At 41.7% G+C, this 17,235-nt stretch overlaps 1 protein-coding gene across 13 annotated transcripts in view; it reads right to left on the reverse strand.

Annotated features, from left to right (window-relative positions):
- Nucleotides 1-17,235, reverse strand: part of FOXN3 (forkhead box N3) — a 233,356-nt gene that overhangs the window by 105,029 nt on the left and 111,092 nt on the right. The window lies entirely within an intron of this gene.

Raw genomic sequence — 17,235 nt, forward strand, 5'->3', positions numbered from 1 at the left:
CACTGAAATTCAGTATTTATTCTGCAGTTACAAGCAGTGCAATTTCAGTTCTTGTCTCAGTCCCTGCAAAGGTCAGGATGGAAATATTTTTAATTGTTTTGTGTAAGCTCTCTAACTAATAGAAAAAGAACTTTCCCTCAGCTCCACTATCAAAGCACACAAAATTATAGGTTAGGAGCAGCCTTGGTCTGCTTGAGCATACATAGAACCAAACATCAGTCCTAATTATTGACTGAACTCCACTGGCAGGCTTCCAAGGCATTATGATAAGATTTTTGGTAAATGTTGACATTCTCTGGAACAGATGGAGGAGGCTGCACTACCAATCCAGATACTTTTCAACCCAGGACTATCCTTTCTCTCATCTCAAATTTCTATCAGCAGAGCAAGGCTCTCAGTTTCATGTGTTGAAGAAAACACACAAAATCACACCAAAAGTGGGCTATTATTTTCTAAAGCCACAAGTAAGACCAAAACCAGGCACTTATTTCCGTTCAAAAACTTATCTTTGCAGAACCCTAGCAACTCCCAAGTGCTTCTTTGCTTCACAGAATCAACCAGGTTGGAAGAGAACTACAAGATCATCCAGTCCAACCTACCTCCCAAGCCTAGCCAGTCAACTAGACCATGGCACTAAGTGCCTCAGCCATTCTCTTCTTGAACACCTCCAGGGACCGCATTCCAATGCCAATCACTCTCTCTGTGAAGAAATTCCTCCTAACATCCAGCCTATGCCTCCCCTGGCACAACTTGAGACTGTGTCTCCTTGTTCTGTTGCTGGTTGTCTGGGAGAAGAGATCAACCCCCACCTGGCTACAGCCTCCCTTCAGGTAGTTGTAGACAGCAATGAGGTCACCCCTGAGCCTCCTCTTCTCCAGGATAAACAACCAGTGGCCTTGGGATACAGAGCAATATGTAAAGTGCTTAGAGATCTACTTCTCAGCTTACAGAAAGTATATCTGCACCAAATTCTCTCCCTCTCTCCCCCCACCCAAAGCAGAATAATTAAAATAAAGATATCATCCCCAGATAACTGCGGGGAAGCATTTAGCAAGTTCATAGCAGTATGTGAGACTTGGTTTGAAAATAAAAGATGAAGGCTGGCACAACCCACAGGAGTCCTAACTGCTTGCTTTCAGAAACAAGCACATCTGCCAGAGAGGATGGAATGAGAAGCACAGAGGAGGAACTGCATGCTGCTCTGGTGGAAGCAGAAATGTGAATCAAGCCTCCTTAGGATGGCAGGGTTCAAGCCTGTCTCTCCTCTTGTTTCTCAGGGACACCCCATCACAATGCCACTGAGCAGTCTACAGAGAGACATTTTCCAGCTCTTGAGGTGAAGCCAGGCCCTTGCCTTGCCAGAAAGCCCAAGATATAATGGGATAGAGAGAAAGAAGGAGCAAGACTCTTGGGCTTCCATCTCAGTAAAGCACTACTGCACATGACAGAAAGACACACTGCTGGTGCCAGTGGTAGACACTCTGTGCCACACCTCTCAAATCAGTTTGCAAAAATGAGGTCTATGTTTAGCTCCTTCAAATGTGGGACAATAAGCCAGAGACTTGACATGATATGTTGGTAAGTGACTTTTCAGGCAAATGACAGAGCCAAAAATAGAATCCAAACTTCTCAAATTCCACTTTCATGCTCCATCCAAACAAGAACAACATAAAATGTTCTTTTAACCAAGCAACAAGCAAAACTAGAAGTATTTTCCAGAGAAAACCTTTGCTGGATTTCTTTTTCCTTACATCATGGGATAAGCTTAAAAAAAAAAAAAAACCACAAAAAACTGACAACAAAAAGCAAAACCCAGAATAAAGCTGCACTTAAATACCATCTACCTTATTTGTACTTACTGACTTACTGGAACACAACATATTGTTTCCAAACTTCTCTGGCTTTTCATTTATTTTCAAGAGAGACTTTTCATCTACCTGGAAGAGATTACTCCTCAAAACCCATCAGAGTTAGTTCAAGTCGAGGGCCTTACAAGCTGAAGTCACCACTGAACAGTAACTTCAAAATTTTTATTACTGTTAAGCTAATTTATTTGGCTTGCCTGTATTCTTGTGAAAGCCAAAAATAATCTCACTGAAAACCAGAAACTCTCTCATAAAAAAAGTATTAAGAATTATAGTTCTTGTTTAAAGAAACAGTGAGAAGACAGATAAGCTGTATTTTCACTGCAGCTGAGCTGACTTATAATTTAGCAGCAAAACCAAATGCAATGCTCTCCAACTATGAGAAGTTCCTTTTCTGAGATTGTTTTGTTTTTCCACAATCACACAACAGAACAAAGATAGAAAGAAAACTAAAGTGTCATCCAGTTAAGACTCCTTCTTGACTGTCAGAGGTGTGAAGACCTTTGTCAACTGGCTGTTTAGATTTGTCATTAGTCTTTCCATATACAGAGCAATCACAGAGAATCACTGGAACTCAGATCCATCGGTTAGTGATTAATTTCCATCTTATGGTACTTGGCATGCTGCTTCACTACCTCCTCCAAGTCACAAGTCAATAATGGCTCCAATCAAAAAAAACAGCAAAGAAGGGGAAAAAAAATTAAATCCCTGGATTACATTTGTCATCCAGGCAACAAGTAACTGAGGAGTGGGTAACAGTCCCCTGATCATCTGCTTCAGTGCTGGATGTGCCATCTCCTCCCAAGGCCTGGCACAATCACCTCCCTCCTACCTATCACAGGTTACTGTTTTTTGCATTTGTGTTTAAGGTTATTAAAAACAGGGAGATTATTACTATGAGTACCCTTCGCTTTGTCCAAGAGGAGGCTATAGCTATTTCAGAGGTACTAATGGAGAGAGAAAGCAACACATAGAAATTACCTCATAAAAGTTTATAACTACTTTAGCTTTTAAAAAAAATCCTGATTATCTTTTCTATCAGAACACTGAGTACTAAATCCCAGCTTATTCATTCATTTGCTCTCTTGTATCTCAAATACGCAAATCTCATTCCACCCCCAATAATTAAAACCACTGCATTGCTATGAGAATAGGTACATGATACACTCAGTGTCCAACTGTTTTTTCTCCTAATAGACAGCATATAAAACTTTAAAATCCTGCTTTACACAACCTGTTAGTATTCTCTCTTATTAGGACCAAAACAAAAAGTGCTTGGTCATCTTTTAGTAGAATGGGAACAAAAGTAAAATAATCAAAACGCTGCTTGCCAGCTCTTTCAGTTGTTAATACTTAACAAGCATTATCCACTGTTAAAGCTCTTCATTATAAAGCTTCTGCTTCCATACACCTCAGTTATCTGCCTGGCCTTACAGATCACCTATCATCAACTCCAAGTGCAATAAAAAAAAAGTAGTTGTGCACTGAGCTCTTTCCAAGACCAATGGCTGGGGAAAAAAGACATACTCTAATACACAAATGCCAGAAAATGTTTATTTGAGGATTTTTCTCCCTAGTTATTTTAGCACAGATTTGAAATGTGTTAGGAACACAACTCTTTTCCAGTGTTGTTCTTTTCACTGCCATACAAACAGCCTACCCAAAATAAAGCTTTGGGAAGAGAGTAGATATAGGAACTGCAGAACACGTGGGCCCTAAGGATGCTGGCCATTTCAAGTTGTACCTTCTGAAGATCCAATTACATATTCACTTTGAATCCACGCAGGACTATGTAGCAGAAACTAGGGAGAAGCAGCTCCAGACACCAACATCTCTCACAGTAGCATCACCACCAAGAAGATCTAATAGAACTGAACCCTAAAGGAACAACCCCCAAAACAGACAGGGCAGTCTGAGCTGCTGCTGCTGTTGTCTCCCTGGTCCTTGCAGCACTGTTCTCCTGCCTGCCTTCTGGTATGTGTCTGGCTCTTCTTCCAAAAGCTCATTTCAGTCATTTCCCTTGAAGAAAATTATCTAGCTGGCAATATTTTTGTCACTTAAAATCATTAAGCTGGCTCACATTAAGGGTTGGATGAGCACCCAACACTGATGCAAAAGCAGGGCATGGAGGCTGAAGCCCGGGAGAAGAACAAAATCTGTCTCTTTCTGCAGCAGGATTCACAGTGACACTGCTATAAATCTCTTGGAAAAAGCACACTAGGAAAAGAGAACCAGGACTCTGGCTGGACACGACATTCCTCAGAAGAGGAAAGGGAAAATAGCTGCAGCAGAAAGCAGGGATATAGGGAGAGACAGCTGAGCAGCAACACTGGCAGACATTGCCCCAAGGAAAAGATCAGGAATGTCATGCAGACAAGATTAGAGATGATAAGGTGCTGGGCACCAATACAGGCATAGGTATTTTTCTTCTCCACTACCAAACCAGGAGACGAGTGGGCATGGCTACACTCTCCTAAACTGAAACTGTCAAGAGAATCAATTTGGAATATAGCAGCTACTCCACTGAAGCGCTGTAGATGTACACCATCTTTGAGGAATACGCCACACTGTCTACAGGCATGCTTTAGTAACTATAAAAGCAAACAGAAAAAGCAGAATTTTCCTATCACTTTAAAAAAAAAAAGGCATTTCCAACTATCATCTGCAGTCCTAAGATACCAAATTCGGAAATCACACCACTGTGACTTCTCAGTCCCTGCCTAGCTCAGTGGGAGTTGTTGCAGTCTTTAACACAGGACCTGTGAATAATGCTAAGGACAACTGCTGCAGTAACGAGAAACCTTTTGGTGTCAGTATTCACCTTTACTCATCTAAAGTTTGCTCTCATGGATAAAATGTCTATTGTTATGACAAGTGACCTCTCTGCAAGTAATAGTGGAGGGATTACTGGGTATCAAAGGTTCTTACTCTGAAGAAATACTTCTCCTGAGCTGATTGTGCCCAGTTATCCTGAAACAGCAGCCTTGAAACAAGCCCTTCGAATAGATTTGCCACCAGGTTTCTCCATGAGAATGCCATCCATGCAAGCACAGAAGTGTTTCTATAGAATTAAAAATAACTGCATAATAGAAATATCTATGTCACCACAGAATCGAAAAGCATTTTGAGTAACTATAGCCAGGACAGATTTCTATGCATAAGGTGGAAGCATGAACAATGTTTCTCAGCTTCTGTGTCTGCATCACATTTGAGATGGCATAAAGTCATCAGCCTCCTCTTCACAAACACCACATCTCTGAAACCACTGCTGATGACTCACAGCTGCACATGAAACCTCTGGGGGTGTTGAGAGCATATCCAGGTCTGATAGGCAGCAAGGAGCCATAAAGGTTCTCAGCAAACCCAGCACGACAGAAGTATCTACCCATGAAGAGCATGGTATTTGTATTTCATTTACCACCCAACACTGCAGTCACCCCAAACAGAGCAATCCTGGGAACCTTCACTAAGACACTTTTGTGGTTAGTGCCCAGGCACAGCAAATATCACTAATTCCTTCTAAATATCTCTTCTCACCTTATGAAAAGATCTATTTCATCAGAAGAGTGAGGAATTTTTGTAGAGAGATGGAGAGGCAGGAAGAAGGGAAGCAAAACACTTTTCAAGTGGCACCTCATGACACCTCGTCCTCTGCTCTGAAACACACTGAGGAACACAATGATCACTCCAAAATCTACCCCAGGAGAGAATGACTTGCTGTGCTGGTTTGAGGCTAACTGGAATATTTTAGGGAGAGAAACTAGATCATTGGCTGTGAAAAGAAAATAATAGTGATGTCTATATTACCCATTGGTTTTGCTTAGAGATATAAAAAGCCAAAACATAAACAAAGATTCTCAGTCTCTGTCTGACTGTGGTTTGTTTTGTTAATTCCTTTGCCTGGACCTGCATAACTCAATCTAATCATTCTTCTTCTAACCCCTGTCTGGCATCTCACACCTGCACATAAGCTTTCTGAGATAAGGGAGGAGGAGAGGAGTTCGTTCAGAGCTCTCCTGGGCATTTCTGCTGTTTGGGAGGAGTTTCAAATTCCTGTATTACTTTTAACTTGTATATAATTGTATGTAGTTGTAAATATCTGTAAGTACTGTGTATATATGCTTGTAAATTTGTGCTACGCTGTAAAATATAGCTTCATGCTTAACTCCCAGCCATTTGATCTAGTCTAGTGAGTCTCAGGGTGGGAACTCTCGAACCACTACACTTGTGTAAAAAGCTTGTTTGCACTACACAGAGACACCTGTCAAACGACTTGAAAACTGCTGCTACTCCTGCAGATTTACAAACGTTGTGCAAGCAATATGGGTAACAAGCAGATCATGATTACAAAAATAACTAATGCTAGAAAATGCAAGTCTGTTGCAACCACTGATGCTGTGTTGAATAAGCAATGCAACAGCAAGAGCAGAGGCTTTTCAACATCCAAAGAGAATGGGTGCAACCAGGAACACTGCTCAAAGACCAGCTCTCTGCTATTATTAGCAGACAGAGATGCCAAGAAGAACATGACTTACTTTTCAGTTTAGCTACCCAGCCCTCACGATTTAAGATTAAGATGACAAAGTTGGTCTGCTGATGTACTGAAAACTCAGCTGGTTATCTTTACTCATCAGTATTTCAAGTTAGCAAGACAGACTTGTTGCTTCCTCTGTTGGTCTACACTGTTTTTTTCAGTTTAAAATAGTTTTTATGAGTGGTTCCTCTTCAACAGTTATGTACCTTGCAGATGGAACCGGTGGGCTCTCTAGTTACCTAGTTTTGAAAACCAATTAAGTAATTTGCAGAAAGACTCAGATGATTCTAATATTCTGTGGTCAGCTAGGGGTTGTTTGCTTGTTTATTTAAATTAATACATAATACTAATGAATTCTTAAAGTAAAACAAAGCCATTGTCAATGACTACTATTATATAAAACACAACTCTTATATCCAACATAATCTTACATAAAAATAACAAACAACTATTCAGGAGAAAGAGTAGACTTTCTTCTTCTCTTCCAGCAGACTTCCCTCTTCTCTTCCAAAATTTCTGGCACTGACCAGTGAAATTCTGTATGGTTGGTTTTAAAGAATTGCAGTAAGATATTAACAGTATTTTTAATGACAGTCACAACTGTATGCAGTAAGCATTTAATTTACAGAAATCCTCACCACAAAATCTCCCTTACCTATGAACTCAAAAGAGAAACTTCCCCTGCCCTTCTGAGGAAGTTTGGCAATGTTATGTGACATCTTGGCACTAAGAGGAAACTAAAATGGGATCTGCATGCAGCACAACACAATCCTCACACGCATCTCCTGCATGTCGTCAATTTTTTTTCCAGTAAACTTGCAGTCACAGCTCAGCTCATGCACAACCAAAAAAGAACTCTGACCATCTAAAACACAATTATATGATAACAAATATATGCTCAGTCAATGCATGAACTTAAAAGATTGATGGCGAGGCTGGCAGCAGTACAGTCTTCAATCCAAGTAAACCAGCATCAAGAAATCACCAGCTTTTCCCAAAAAAAACCCAAAAGTTTGAGCTTTAAACATCTTAATTTGCTCCAAGTAAAAGCATCCATTAGGTAAAATCACTCAAGTCCAAGTCTCTGCTTTAATCTCTTAATATTTTAGTTCACTTGCTCAATGAGCTACCCTAGACACCAATACGGCCATTAAATCTTCTAAACCTTTAGGAAAGTGGTTTTATTCTGCCCCAAGTAGTGCAGGGGCATGGACCATTTGTGTCCTTTTAATTACAAAATGGGCATAACCTTTCCAAATGGAGAGGCTGAGTAAGTAACTTCACTGAGAATGAGAATCCTAGAATCATAAAATGTTAGGGGTTGGAAGGGACTTCTGGAGATCACCTAGTCCAACACCCCTACTAACACAGGTTTGCCGAGCTGAGGTCACACAGGAACACACAAAGGAAGGTTTTGAAAGCCTCCACAGAAGGTTTCTCCTTGAGCTCAAATCTCATGTGTTCTAGTTTGTACTCACTGTCCCTTTTTCTATCACCAGCCACCACTGAGAAGAGTCTAGCCCCATCCTCATGGCCTCCACCCTTTAGATATTCATATGCATTTATAAGATCCCTTCCCAGTCTTTTCCAGGCTAAAGAGGCCCAGGTCTCTCAGCCTCTCCTTATATAGGAGAGATGCTTCAGTCCCCTAATCATCCTTGTGGCACTTTATTGGACTCTCTCCAGCAGTCCCCTGTCTCTCCTGAATCAGGGAGCTCAGAGCTGTACACAATAGTCCAGGTGCAGCTTCATCAGAGAAAGAACAGAAGAAGGAGGAGAACCTCTCTAGAGCTGCTGGCCACACTATTCTTAATGTATCCCAGAATACCATTGGCCTTCTTAGCCAAGAGGACACATTGTTGGCTCATGCTGAATTTGTCCACCAGCACTTCGACATCATTCTGCACATCCGCTTTCCAGCAGGTCAACCCCTAATCTGTACTGATGCATGGGGTTATTCCTCCCCAGGTGCAGAATGCTGTAGTTGCTCTTGCTGAAGTTCATCTCTGCCCAACTCTCCATCCACCCTGTCCAGGTCTTTATGAAAGGCAGCACAGCCTTCTGGTGTGTCAGCTACTTCTCCTAGTTTTTCACCAGCAAACTTTATGAGAGCACACTGTTCCTTCATCTAGGTCATTGATGACAGTGTTGAACAAGATCAGACCCAGTACTGACCCATGGGGAACATCACTAGCCACAGGCCTACAATCAGACCCTGCACTGTTGTTCTCAACCCTCTGCTCTCTGTCACTTAGCCAATTCTCTATCCAGCTCCACTGCGCACTCATCTACCCACACTTCCTAAGCTTACCTATGAGGATGTTAAGGGAGACAGTATCAAAAGCCTTGCCAAAGTCAAGATAGACAACATCCATTGATGTTCCCTCATGTACCTAGCTGGTCACACCACCATAGAAGGCTGTAAGGTCAGCCAAGAACGATTTCCCCTTCATCAATCCATGTTAACTACTCCTGATAAATCCTTTGCATTATCTGCATGCAAGATTATGGTGGAAATAGACTACTTAGTCTCAAAATGGAAGTAAATTAAAAAAAAACCAAACCAAATGGGAAGGATGCAAATAAGCAATGATAAATAATAATATGCAACGATTAGGCCAGAATAAAGAGGCCAGACCACGGCTGTGAAGTAACACCTGGAGAAAAGGAAGGCCTGTGGTACTCCACAGTCAAAAACCACCAACTATTTCACAGGCAAGATGCAGTCCAAGATCCTGCAACACAAGAAAGCGCTTCTGAAATGCACACTGTCCAGTGGTCTTCCAATGTTAAAGGATTTCAAGTCTCACCATCACAAGACATTAGAAATTTTCTTTATAGCTTTGAACTTTTATGTGCTATCAGAGTGAAGAGCCCTGCTCTCTTTAGCAGTGTCTTTAGAGGTGGGCTGTCATTCAAAATCCACAGAGTGTCCCACAAGCAGAGACACAGGCACAGGCCTTGTCTACCTCACACAAACAGACCACAGAAATAGTGGTTAACATCTCAAGGCAATGGCTGAGAGACAACATTGAAATAACTGTGTGGACAGTTTGGTTTTTACACAAAGGCATTCATGGACTTTTAAACTATATTTTTTTTACCTCAGCACTCCCTCACATGAGTACAGTGAAACCATAAATGCCTTCTAGTGCAAGACCTAGACACTCAGAAAGTCTGAGCTGCTGCAAAGGACGACCAGCCTAAGGTATGCCTCCAGACCTCACACTCCTGATTCCACAAGGGGCACATTAATACTGGGCCTGAATGGTTCTCTATCATTATTTCAGTCATGGTGACCTGCTGCCAGATAACACCAAAAGAAGAGCTGGTCCATTGCTCCTCAAGCACATCAGCATTTGTAGGTTCATTAATACAGGTTATCTTACACAACACTATTGCCTACAGCTGGCAGAAGATCTGCTGTACCACACTGGCTTTCCACTGCCCTCATCACAAAATGATTCATTCATCAGGTTCAGGAATTGTTGCATCACATCACTCAACTCCAAGAGCCTTATTTAGCCTCATCAAGCTATTAGGCTGCCATATGGAAATCCTGCAAGCAAATGTAGAAAGCGCTGTCATTAACTGTCCTTAAACAATGACTGGCTCCTATGTAAAGCAGTACTATGCTGTTTCATGCCAGTGCCTAGCAACCTCACATCTTCCACAAAGCCTCCCCGGGCTAGATGGAAGTTCAGGTGCTGAAGAAGACAGGCTGTGACACTGCTAGGGAAGAACAAAGTCTAAGATCAAACAGACACAGGGAGACTGGGCTGGGAAGGCTGGAGAGACCACAAGGCAAGCCTGTCAACACAACATGCTGTCACACAACATCCTTGAGGGAGATTAGATAGCAAATAGCATTAATAATGCTGTTTAAGTCTATAAATTTTCTGTGTATACACAGAAAGCCTAATTATTCTTAGTCTATTGAAAAGAGAATTTAGGAGACACAGAAACAGAAGAATAAAAAACCAGAATTTACAACAAGGCTTAAGGTCACCTATAAAGTTCAAAGGCAAAAGGAAAGAAAAAACCTGAGACTCCAGACCACTCCATTTCGTGGAATAGTGGAGGGACACTCAATTATTACCTACTGATCATCAGCTACTTGTTATCTAGATTATACAACTGAAAAAAAGACACAAATTGCCTTTTCTTGCAAACATATGATTATGTCACATTGTAAAAAACTAGCAACAATTTTAAAAGACAACTCTTGCCACAACAGGTATGAGAAAAAATGTCTGTGCCAAAGGTTTGTGGGTCCTTTATCTGCCTATCAGTACATTAATAATTAAATTAGCCAGTGAGTGAATTTCTGGGGAAAAGGGTTAATAGCTAGTACAGACAGGTGGGAGGATGCAGATTGCACTAAATCCATTAGCAGTGACAAATGAAAACAGAAATAAAGAATGCCTGACAAAAGGTAATGAGTTTGCACCATTTCTCCCTTAACTGTTTACTTAATGTAGAGTTCTTCCTTGCGTTGGTTTGCATGATGAATTGAGGGGGAAAACAAGGCAGCTGGATAAATGGTTTGAGAGGATGCCTGGATGTGAAGTTTCCAAGTGTCCTTGAGCTCTTTAACCTCAACAGATGCCTGTCACTTGCAGCAGACAGGCAGTGAAGAAAACCCATCTATCACATACACATCTATCTGCACATATACCAACATACAAATGTCTATTTTTGCCACTTACATAGAGATAATCTACTCTCTTTGTGTGTCCCATTCCTACAGTAAGTTGAAACTTGTTTTTAACTATAATTTCTCTTTCCCTCTCTTCTTTCTCGTAGTTGAATGAAAACTTAAAAGCAGAACATAGTAACTCCCACCACCACAAACATTCCCCCAAACGAGGTAAATTCTTGACTGCATTTGAAGCCTTCACCTCACTCACAGGGCACAATGTTGCCTCAACAACCCAAATGTCACAAGCCAAAAAAAGACTTCAAAGACTTAAAAAAATCTGTGACTTCACCATAACTCAGCATCTCTGCAAGTAGCCTATGCCAATCCTCCTCCCTCCCAAACGCCCAGGTAATGTCACAAGGCTCTGGAGAAACGCCTCCTAAATTAGTCAGTAAGAACAGGGGCTCTGTAATGAAGGCAAAGCAAGCCAGGACCAGTTCAGCTCCACGAATGCATCACCGTCCTGTGCAGGTCAAACTCCAGCCACTCCACCAACCCGCCCTTCATCATAAGGCACCAAGCAACGTGGTGGGACTGCAATGGTGGTGCCTGTGGGAGAGGGCTTTCTTCACACAATGGGATTTGGTGCCTTGTTTTCACTGTAATACAAAACAATCAAGAAATACCAGCAGAAAGCCACAACGCTGGGATCTGCACAGGGCCACACAGGGAGCAGCAAGCCCTTGCCAGGCCTAGCTGTGCAGGAAGAGTACCATTACCTTCAGCACTACCTTCTTGCTGTGTTTTCTGGCAGGCTGGCCTTAAAAGCTTTCCCTTCAAAGGCAGAAACACACCCCAAATGCCTCAGAGCCTTCCAGCACAGAGAGGCTCTGAGCTCGCCCTGAGCTCCAGACTGTGAGGGAACTACACACTCAGGCAGGGCTGCAGAGTGGGCTGCTAAGCTGCCTGCCTGCCTGCCTCCGCCAACTACATGGCATGTCACTACAAAAGCACCCTCTCCCAGTCCGAGCTCCAACTGTCACCTCCTCCAGTAGCTAGCCGGCAGCCCATCCATGCAAAAATGCACCATGACTCTTCTCACTGCAGCTGCTCAGATGCCCCAGCCCACCGGCGGCAGGACACAGACAGGGATATGACATTACCACAAGCACAAACGGGAGACACCATGACATGGGGTTTAAGCACAGGCAGCAAACATGGTCCTCTTGCCCTCCCTGCAGGTGTACGGCATCTGACAGATGAGCCTGAGCTGAACCCCATGGAATAAGTACCCTATCACAAAGGTCAGGGAGGGAGAAGCAGATGAGAAGTTGTCCTCAGCAGAAGGACACAGTGGCATGGGGAGAAAGAAAGCTATGTTGCTGAGTCTCATAAATTCATCCTCAAGGTGAAGATAAAAGGAATAATATGAGCACTTCACACTGTGAGATTAATTAATTTGGATGTACTGACATTTCCTCCCACTTTTACTTAAGTCCACTATAAAGACATAGGTTTGTAAAAACAGCAAGAAGACAAACTTGCTTCGCCTTCAAAGTTTCACAGCAAGATTTGCTGAAACTGTAAGAACCCCTTTTTCCATGCAGCATCTCAAAAGTAGTTGACACCTTAACATTTTTTGTTGTTGCCTTGTTTTTTTTTGATGCCTGGATTTTTACAAGCACGGCTACATGGCTTGTAACTGGTAAAATGCTAAAAGCAGTAGATGCAACAAAGCTAGCATGGGGAACTTCTGCAGCATGAGCCATTCAATCAAGCATACTGTAGAGCAGATAATTAATACTGCCTTTCAGCTTCCCTGAGCTCCTGCATCAGTAAAACAGATTTGAAAGTGTGCAGATAGTTTATCAAACATGGCAAAGTGATTACATTAGAGAAATAAAATGTAGACTCACTGGTGTGTGTGGATTAAAAGTAAAACGATTATTTAAATCTAGATCTTTTTCCAAGGAAGATTTGCAAGTCTCTGATCAAAACCTATAGCTCAGCAAAAGTAGGATTCCCAGGTTTATTCATGTTACTTCCCAGGCAGACTAGTTCTGCGTTAGCAGGGCATTAAAGTCTAGATACTTAAAGATCCCGACTCAATATAGATTCATTCTCTGTTTAAACTCCATTATTTCCAGACGCAATTCCAAACCCCACAGTGAATTCTGCTATTTCATACAAAAAGCAAAGGAAAAGCAGGTGTCCTCAGACTGGCAGAAGAGAATCAGAGTCAGCAGCAGAGAGACAGCCTGCAAACACACTGAAAGAAACCCAACAAAACCAGAAATGTCACTCTTTGGGCGCTCTTTTGGCTAAGCTGGTAGCAAACAGGATGTGAGCATCAGTCACTGTGCGCAGAGAAGAGGTTATTCAGAATAGCAAGTTCAGGCACAGCCTTCATCTTTTACCCGTTAAGGAAAGAGGAGGAGGAAACGGGAGGGGGGGGAAGGGTAAGCCTTCAACCCACACAGAGCAGCCCTGCCTACTTGGGTTTTCCCCAGTCTGTATTTAACTGAACTATCTCACAAGCAGCTATTCTCTAATGCGATGTTCACAGGCAGCCCCCACGAAACAGGGCTGCAGGGGAAGCCTCTGCGTTTTTTTCAGTGTGCTGGGGAGGAGGAGGAGGAGAAGTGACAGGCTCCGTGGGAAAATGAGACGGTGCACCATCTCAGCAGCACCAGTAGTTCTAAGAGGGATCGGGGCACTTGTAGACATTGTGACAGAACGGATTAGTTACTGCTTGCCTTGAACATGAGCACAATAAGGAAAACAGTTTGGCACGTGGGAGGGGAAAAAGAGAAGAAAACATTTTCTGATGGGGCCTAGAAACCCCTGGGAATTAGAAAAGTAGTATGAACTGCTACAGTGGCCTAACTCACCATCTTCACCCTCCCACTCCTTGGTGTTTACTAGTCAACTATTACTCACTCTGATCATCATACACAAAAAGGCTCATGATCAATATTGCAAAAGGGTGATTAGTGCTCAGTGATTAAACATCGCTGTTTGAATTTATCTGACTTAACATGCTCCAAGTGGAAGAAAACAGGGAGAAAACACTTTTGAGCAGACTCCAGTAATGAAAATTGACAACATCGGTTGTTGATGTTGTGAGGAGTTCAGAAGTAACAATGAAGAGCAGATGTACGATATTCTCGGAAGGACAGAACATGGTTTTCCTCCCAAATATTCACAGTTGAATACGCCTTTAAACAGATCTAACATCTAAAAGGAAAAGAAAACCTCATTTAAGGATACCAAAGCAAGGCTATTTTGATGACACAGGTGTCATGCAAACAGGCCTGCTGTGACCTGAGTCACTGTTCCAGGTCTCCTGTGATCTTTATCAGTTTCACACAGGAAGCCTTTATATTTGACACACCAAAAATAGCAGATGGTTTACAAATTAAAATCTTGCTTCAAAAAAGTTGCAACTGTTTTCTTCTCCAAAATGCAGATGCACTTTCAGCACAGTGCAACAATGATTTAAAGCACCTGTCCCTACCACATGTTCCTCAGACAGACATGAATGATTCCATTTCTAGCTGATGCAAGTAAGAAAAGAGAGAACTAAGGGAGGAGAGAACATACACACGCAAAAAAAGCAATAGAGAATGACTACTTGAATGTGAAAACCAGCCAAAAATATTATGCAAACTCTCTTACAGAGAAAAATAAATAGCCAAACTGCTGAAGGCCCTATCCAAAACTTATGAAAAACTTAAAGACCTTTCATAGCTGCATAATGTACCAAATCCTGCTGAAAAACAGTAACCAGCCCTTGTGCATGCTGATGCTGTGAAAATCCACCATCATTTGCCCCACAAAAGGAAACTAGATATACCAGCTACAAAGTGCCAGCCCACAGAAGAGAGCTGGCATCCTCCAAAGGGTCCTTCTTCCTTCATAGTTGCACCCTGTGACAATAAATGTTGACATCTGCACTGCACAGTAGAGGATTTCTGTAATTGTTGTGCTATTCTTGCAAAAGAGTCTGCAGCACAACACTAAACACCAAAAGAGTTTGAAAGAAACTTGAGGGACTGCAGCTCTTTTGTTACCTCCAGAATCTGACTTTACTATTGCAAATTCATAGAATTTTTAGCATACTGAGATTCTAGGTGCTACTACTAGAAAGCCATGAGATAACGTGAAATCATGAGTTAGAGAGGAATCCAAACCAAAATGTTTCCAATCAGTCTCCACTTCTGCAGAAAAGCCTGCAAAAGATCTCAAAGGCTCTAAAAGAACACGTGCAACAGGTCCCTCGCAATTTTGATAGACAACATGATTTTGAAGCCAATTTCATAACTTCTAAGGCTCAAGTCTCTATATAAATAGCTAAAACCTCTCCCATACCCATGCTTATGCTCTCCCATACCCCTAGATGCTAACATTACTTGGTCCACACAACACAAACACAGGCAATTTATTTGGGCAATTACAAAGCTCCCTCCCTTTGCAAACAAAAGCCTGTCTCTGTACACAGTGCAAGAAGACCAAGACTACACATGGCATGGACTGAAAAACCATTTACTGTTTAGCCTGATGACAAACAACAGGAATAGATAGCCGAAACTGATAAAAAAAAATAAACTTACTGATGAAGCTCTCATCCCATTAGCTCAAGCTTAGGCAAATGCATTTTTGGCATACTAGACACTGAAGGGTGAGTGGGATTTGAGTGCTGGTGAAGAACTAGATGCCCATTAGCAAAAGTGGTTAGTTCATAAGCATGTTTATTTTGAAACTAAAACAATCCAAGTGTTTTATAGACAGAGGGGAGGACATTTTCCTACTTTCTTCCTAGTCAGCAGAAAATCAGGCTGAAAAAGCAACATCTTCGCTACAATTTCAATACTACAGATTAAAATCAGAGCTTTATAAATGAAAAATTTATATTTCTTCTTAAACAAGAATGACAGAAAAGCTTGTCTCGTAATGGAAAGGGTCATAATTACATTTCTGCTTTTCCAAATTCAATATTACTCAGCTCTAAAAGCCATCAGTAAATGACACATACAAGTGGGCTTGCTAAGCCAAGAACATGGAACTCTATTCCTCTGAACAAAAGCAGTGCTGTCCAAAAGCCAGTGATTTCTTACAGGTGTTTTAGCAAAACCTGAAAGAACAAAAAATTAGCCAGCATGAAGGTGTTTGGCCTAAATTTTATTGCTGGTTTGTTTTGGAGAAAAAAAAACCCAGAAATTTATCAGGTTAAAGCCGTAGAGTGACCTGTTTAAACTAACTGGTGACCAGCTGTGGCAACAGAACGTATCTGTCCTTAGAAAAAATAGCAGAGATGTACCACTAGGACAGGGTTTTGTTTTCCTAGCACAGAGATGCAAGTAAATAGAAAGTTTTGTGTGACAACCCAAACTCATGCTACTTTTTGCTCCCATTTTACCTTCAGTGTGCAGATTATTTAAAAAACAGTATGACCATGCCATGCTTTTAATACATAAAGTGTACTTGCAAGCACATGTATAGAGATACACAAATAAATTAAGTAGAAAAATGAGGTGCAGCCTGAACAATAAAATCCCATTTGTCTCAATGGCTGGGAGCTAGCACTATAGTGAGTCTTCTGTGTAATTTGTCTTCATGACAGCCTCTTCCCTCTTCCTCTACCATGCAGCCAAAAATCTAGAAAGTATTAGAAACGGACATAAAAGTCTGAAAACCAAATCTACTCTGTTTCACAACAGCAAGGTTTGCATATTTAACCCTAAGCACTGAGGAGGGAGGTAAAAAAGAGAAAATCCAAGTAACTTCATGAAATGAGGTAGCTGTGCAACAATAAAGGAGTTATGTTAATTGACAAAACAGGAAAAAACTTTTTGAGAAGTTCACCTGACTGCATCAAAACAAACCACACAATGCTAAAAGCGCCAGCATTTGTTGAATTCCCAGCCATTCTGGCCACATCCTGATGCCCTCACTTCCCACCTTTCCCAGCTAAAGACTGAAACCCTGTATTTCCCATGCACTTCTTCCTGCATTAGCTGAGCAGGCACTATTTAGAGAGGATATTAGGAAAAGTGCTTCCTCACCAAAACAGTTGTCAAGCACTGGAAAAGGCAGCCCAGAGAAGTGGTAAATATCTCCAGGGATGGGAATTTAACAAGAGAGGCAGTGCTGAAGGACATGGGTTAGGGCTGGACTTCACAGTTATTACATTA

The sequence above is a fragment of the Pogoniulus pusillus genome, chromosome 1 (assembly GCF_015220805.1).
Source record: "Pogoniulus pusillus isolate bPogPus1 chromosome 1, bPogPus1.pri, whole genome shotgun sequence".
Classification (NCBI taxonomy): domain Eukaryota; kingdom Metazoa; phylum Chordata; class Aves; order Piciformes; family Lybiidae; genus Pogoniulus; species Pogoniulus pusillus.